Source organism: Eucalyptus grandis, chromosome 7 (assembly GCF_016545825.1).
Source record: "Eucalyptus grandis isolate ANBG69807.140 chromosome 7, ASM1654582v1, whole genome shotgun sequence".
NCBI classification, from domain to species: domain Eukaryota; kingdom Viridiplantae; phylum Streptophyta; class Magnoliopsida; order Myrtales; family Myrtaceae; genus Eucalyptus; species Eucalyptus grandis.
The window spans coordinates 29371352-29378092 of NC_052618.1; positions in this window are offsets into that span (position 1 = coordinate 29371352).

Consider the following 6741-nt stretch of genomic DNA (forward strand, 5'->3'; position numbering starts at 1 on the left):
TCGTATCATACCTATCACTTTCAGGTTTGCTAGTATCGTTTCGAGAGTTGTCAATTCATATTAAAATTGACAACTCTTCAAAGTAACATACCCATCGCCCAATATATTTTGAAAACCTCAACCCTCATATTATTGATAAATGGATAGATGGAGTTGAAATATCTAACTTTTTGAAGAAGTAAAGCTGCCTCTTTAGTCAGCCAATGACTCCAACTATATGAAAGTGTCATTTAGTCAAAGATACTGCAAACAGGGCTGGTAATTTGTGTGCAAGTGTCGTGTTCACATATGCTAATATTTCTTGTCCTTATAAAAATGTTTTGACGTAATCACACTATGGTTTTTATTAACAATGAGTAATAACGTGTTAATTTGCGCCAGTTTCGAGTTTAGCCATGCTATATTGTGTCGGGTTCAGATTTCTTGTTGTTTCGCGTTCAAGTTGTGTCAGAATTGCCGCCCATGACCGTGACCCTATCCTGCGAATCCAGGTTTTCAGTCTTCCAAGCTTTAGAACCCAACTAAGAAAAACAATTCTGGGCTTAGAAATCCAATCGATCATACTTAGTTATTTCTATGAAAACAAGAGCTGGCAATGTAATCCATCCCCCCCCAAAAAAAAAAAAAAGGATTACCAATGTGGAGACGGTGTTTTCTCGCACATGACTTTTACAAACTTGCACAAGAGAAAAGTGTAGAAAAGCATAAATGAGCAAAAAGTAAGACGCACGAAACATAAGACATTGGAAATGAAAAACAATAAAATAGCGTTTGGTGTAGTCTATTTGCACGAATTCATTTCATATAAAGAGACACGTCGATATGGAATCTCTTTACCTCGTGAAACCTACTTCCCTGTACGATTTGTGCCATCCAACGATCTAGGAACGACCTGCTCGTTTTTCTTTATCAATCAGTTCAGCTCTGGCATATGTACTGATCAGGCATGTTCCACGTTTTGACTCTTTCGTGCATTGTCTCTTTCTTTGCCAAAGGGAAGATGCTCTCTGTCATCACGTATACGAACACCAAATTAGCAAACTTGAATGCATGCTTTGATCGAATTGAGAGCAATTTGATTGCCGTATTCGTCTAGCTGTTGTTCGATGCTACTTGGTTGTCACCGAAGGAGTAAAAGAGAGATTATAGTTATACTAAGATTAGTCAATAATTGGTATGACAAATAATGTGGCACTCATAGACTACTATCGATTATTGCAAATGATAGGCTTGTTTTAATGTCTCACTTCCGATCTACCTCATCAGCGATGCCGTAGACCGATCTTGATATACTTTTGCATTGGCTGAGAGAAAATCCAGTTAGGATTAGTTAGGATGAGCCAAGCTGAAAGCAACGCTGTCCAATAAACCCTCTTCTCACTCGTCATGAATATTAATAGAAAGGAGAATAGGGTTTAACTCGAGAAAAAAAAAGGAGAGTATAAATCAAATCTTGGCCAATTTGTACTTTCCCAAGCAGGGCAACGATTCAGAGAACGGCGACCCATAAATATATATTTCATAATGATGATGATGATTTGTGAATCTTGTTGATCGAAGCGATGTTTCGGGACACTACCAGATAGCCATCAGAGCACATAGTAAGAAGTGTCAGAAGTACAATACGCATTCTGTCTATTTGGGGAATGTTTAAAAGAATTAAAATCGATTGCATCAAAAAATTGACCAGGTGGTTGATACGAATAGCCACACGACTAGAATACAAGTTGTTGTTAAACACATGAACTGTTGTCAACGACCATAAGAATGTTATCGATATTAATGTACATCGATGTCCATTAATTAGTTATCAATATACAATGGCATAAAATTGACGATTGTCGACAGGGATATTGGTTAAAAGGGTTGATAGACCACCAATTGAATACCAAGAAAAGACTGGATACTTAGAGGCCATCAGGATGTGGTTATAGAATTTCGAATTTGAAATCACTAATGAGTGGAGCTAGGAAGACCATCAAGTCATGGGGCAAGAATGGATGAAGCAACACATATGGACACCAAGGATCAAACGCGGTTTTGAGGGACCAACTACTTGAAGACGAGATCATGGAATAGTGAAAACATGGGCCCCAAATCCTTGGAGATGTGAAGGCATGGCTATACTATAAGAGAACTACTCTGAGATGGCTATATCGTGAATACTATAAATACTAGTGTTAGCTTACAAGAGACCCCCCGATGTGCACAAACAAATAAGCATGTTATCATTTAAATTTCTGCCCAATAGTTTTAGTTTCCAAATTCATGTCGTCGATTAAATTCTAGCGTATTTCTTAGCTACAGTTTCCACATATATGTCGTTAATTAAATTCCCAACGTATATCTTTGCTATATATCCCAAGTGCCTTATTGCCGATTAAATTCTGAAGTTATATCTTCACATTCTTGGGCTTTGTCATCGATTAAATTCCGATGTAATTTGTATATGTTCAATTTCATCGAAGTGGTGCATATTTAAACTTTGTTGTCAATTAAATTTCAGCATAGTTCGTGCACTTTCAGTTCTGTTTGAAGTGAAATTATCCATTTTCTTGTCTATCGAGAATTGCCACAAAACTCATTTTCTTTAATATAAAACGAAAAATAATTTTCGATAAAAGATATTTTGTCGTGAAGTTGAACTCCCATGAAACATTATCAAAGTCGAATGCACATACTTTGATCGAATTGAGAGCAATTTGATTGCTCTATTCGTCAAGTTGTTGGTTTGATGCCACTTAGTCGTCGCCAAAGAAGTAAAGATTAGTCTATAATTAGTACATCAAATAAAATGGCACTGGTAGAATATTGTCGATTGTGAAAAAAAAAAGAACAAAATCCGTTTGGCAAATTTTTTTGTTCTTAAGAATAAAAATTCATTTTTTTTTGTTCTCTTAGAATAGATTTGAAATAGAATAAAAACATAAAAACTTACTTTTGTTTCCGAGAACAATTCCTAGAATCAAGTCTATTTTTTCTTCTCTCTTCTCTTTCCTTCTCTTTTTCTCTCCTTCTCTTTCCTTTTCTTCTTCCTTTTAGCCTCTTGCTGGACTCGCCATGATCGGCGACCGACCGATGAGGGCTAGTGACCTCACCAGCACGTCGGTAACCCTTGGCAATGGTGAGCCAAGGCGAGCTCGAGCTGGCCTAGATCGAGTGAGGCCGAGCTCACCCACCACCCTCACCACCGGCCAATGCCAACTTGGCATCGCCTGGCCAGCTGGCCTAGCGAGATCAAGCCTTACCAATGGCCGGGCGAGCTCGGCCTCGCCAAATTTGGGCGAGCTCGAGCTCCCCAGCCAAGACGAGGCCTCATCGACCGACGCAAGACTTGCCATCCTCGCCCTATTCTAGCGAGGCTTCGGCAAGCTCGCCAAACCTCACCTAGCCAGTTGTCAACCATTGACGTGGACCAGTGACCTGCCACAAAGAAGGAGGAAGGAGAAAAGAAAAGAAAAAAGAAAAACAGGAAAATAGGAAAAATACAATAAAATATTTAAAAAATCAAAGAACAAAAAGTTAAGAATCCTATCAAAATCATTTCTATTCCGAGAATAAAATTTTTGTACAATTACTAAACGCATTTTTTTTCATAAATTGTTTCTAGGAATAGAATCGGAAAAAAATAATTTTTGATCAAAAATTATTCTCATGAACAAAATCGTTATCAAACGCGTCCTTAATGTCTTACTTCAGATCTGCCACATCAACGATGCTGTAGACCCATCTTGATATACTCTGCATTGGCCGAAAGTGAATTCGATTGGGATTAGTTAGAAGGAGCCAAGCTACATATAAAGGCAATGTTGTCCAACAAACCCTCTCATCACTCGTCACGAACATAAACTTTTTTTCCACCATGTGAGCAAATTCTTGGAATATTAGCTGACACACTTGATTGGAAAAAATCAAATAAATCAAAAAGTGAAATTTTCTTTTTAAAGAGGTAAAAGTACGAAAACACTACTGGACTTTTGACAAGGGTTAGAACACAAAAAGTGGTTGTTCCCTATTACTTTATTTTATCCTACACTCCCTATTATAAAGGAGAAAAATTCAAAAGGGCCCTACTAAGAGAACTCTCTAAAATAACGGTGCTTTATGGACCATAAATTATCATTCAATAGGAATGGGAACCGGCATAACAAATTTGGAAAACAAATCATGATAGAAAACAATCATATATTGAATAATAATTATTTTTCTATAAAGAAAATGAAAATTCCTTGTTGGCCCATTTAATACTTTGCATAACTACTTAAACATAAAACTCAATTCTTTTGCAGAGTACTTGTGAAAATATTTTCACTATTTCTTAATACAATAAAAGTCAAACTAGCAACCCACAAATCAATTTTAACCTAACTTGGTGAGATTTCTAAGATTTACTGAATAAGTGAAAAATTTGAAAGTTGGCTAGCATGGTAATAAAGTGGGTCTTATAAAAGAAAAAGCATTGAGGTAAAAAATTTTAATCAAACAAACCCAATATACTAAATTTTTTATATAAAATTCATTTTTAGTTAGTAATAAGACGATCATAATTTCTTATTGAGTTAAATTGGGCCATGACTGCTTGAGTAGGATTTATTAATTCGTTAAGTTATGTAAATTCGGTATTCAACTCTTTATTTTGACAACAGTATTCATTTTGTTCATTGATGAATATTTTCATTCAAGGTTGCAAGCGTGAAAAATGTTCAATCATAGAGGTTTTGTTTATAGAAATCCAACATTTATTTTCTCTTATAAAAAGATGTTTAAACCCTTCTTTCTAAATTCTAAGTAAAGATATTTTATGTTGGCGATGTTTCTAATAAGAACCTTTTTCTAGTTTTTTAATTAGTACCTTTTTCTAGTTTTTCGTTTGATTTATTTTTTTATTTATTGAATTCCACTTGGTGGGACCCGCCGAATGGGATCCACAGTTCTCTCATAGAATCTAGTGGCGGAGGCAGCACCGTTACCCTCCAAGGAGTGATGGTGCTGTCACGTTCTCATTTCCCTATTCAAAATGCACAATCAGTCTTTCCGAAGAAATAGCTATTCTAATTATATCGAAAAGGTGGGACTGCGTTATAGGATATGCTTCATATACTTTAAATTATGAAAAATTCAATATATAACGTGTTAATTGTAATCCAATGAAATAAATAATTTAATAGTTGATTGGACTTGTTCCATATATCATTAGTACTCTAACAAAATTATACGACATATTTATGATACATTAACTGTAGAACTATAATAGCGTTTTGTATGTTATTGAATTTTTATTGTTACTATTCGTGATAATAATATTCTTACAGCTATATTTACAAGGCAGTTTGTGTTCACAGGCCAAAATATTACAAATTCGTAACAATTTGGGTCATTTAAAAATAATATAATAATCTTAAACATGGTTAAAATTTACGCATTTTAAAACAATGGAGTTCCTCCATCTACCAACTGCTACTCTATATGCCAACTCATGCCTAGTCGGGGCAAAAAATAATGAGCTCTACTAAATCAAAGTCAATTGACCAATCGAATGGGTGGCTTTTTTTCTTTTCCTTATTTTGGTAAAGTGGAAGTATTATTTATCAGATGCAGTACAGAAGCTTAGAAGCATCTTTCAGCTTTACAAACAAAGTGAATGTTGCGAGAAAATAGAGATAGGAAGTCTCCACATAGTAACCAATACAGCATTATCCTAGAGAGGTCAAAATGGGAAAATTTCAAAAGGAGACCCGTGCCATCTTTTTTTCTTAAATAAGAGTTCACATGACCTTATTTCAAATAAAGACCTAAAATACTATCACTTTCTCAAATAAGGGTTTGAAGTGGATGTTGTTTCAAATGAAGACCAAGTGGTTATGTTTGTTTCAAATAAGGGCCAAAGTGACTATGTCCATTTCAAATAAGAACTTGAGTTTCCAACGATCAAGGATATTTTTGCCATTTGTCATTTTTCTCCTTTTTTTCTCTTCCTTTATTCTTTCCTTTTTCTTTTTTTCTAGTTCTTCTTTCTCTTCTAGCCACTAGTGATGCCCACAGAGGACTGGGCAAGGTCACCCTCACGACAAGGGCCACCTACATCGACCACGAGGCAAGGGACGGCCTCACCTAAGCGAGGCGATCCTTGCCCAAGGGCCATCCGAGAGGCCAGCATGGACCGACCCAGGTGAGGCCGACCCTCGCTAGATCTCGGCAAGGGTGGCCTCGCCCACGACCGGCAAGGGCTAGGCGACCTCGCCATCCTCCGGCGAGGGTTAACGAGGCCACCCTTGCAAGATTCGGCAAGGGTCAGCCTCACTTGGGGCCGGCGAGGGTCGACCTCGCAGATGGCCCCCGGGTGAGGGTCACCATGCCCAGGTGAGGCTGTCCCTCACCTATGGCTGGGGAGGGTAACCCTTGCCCAACCCTCAATGGGCAACCCGGCCACCGGCAAGGAGGAAGAAGAAGAACCAAAAGAAAAAAAAAAAGGAAATAAAAAAAGAGGAAAATACCAAATGATTAAAATACCCTTAATCGGTCGGCAAATTTAGCTAGCCAGCAACCGTCGAGGTCAAGTCTTTATTTGAAACAACTAAAGCTACTTCAGACATTTATTTGAAACAACAAAGGCCACTTCAAGTCCATATTTGAAATAAAGTTCACTTCGGACCCTTATTTGAAAAATAAGAGCACTTTGGGTCCTTTTTGAAATTTCCCTCAAAAATTTGTAGAGTGAAGCTCTACCCCTGAAGATTTTAC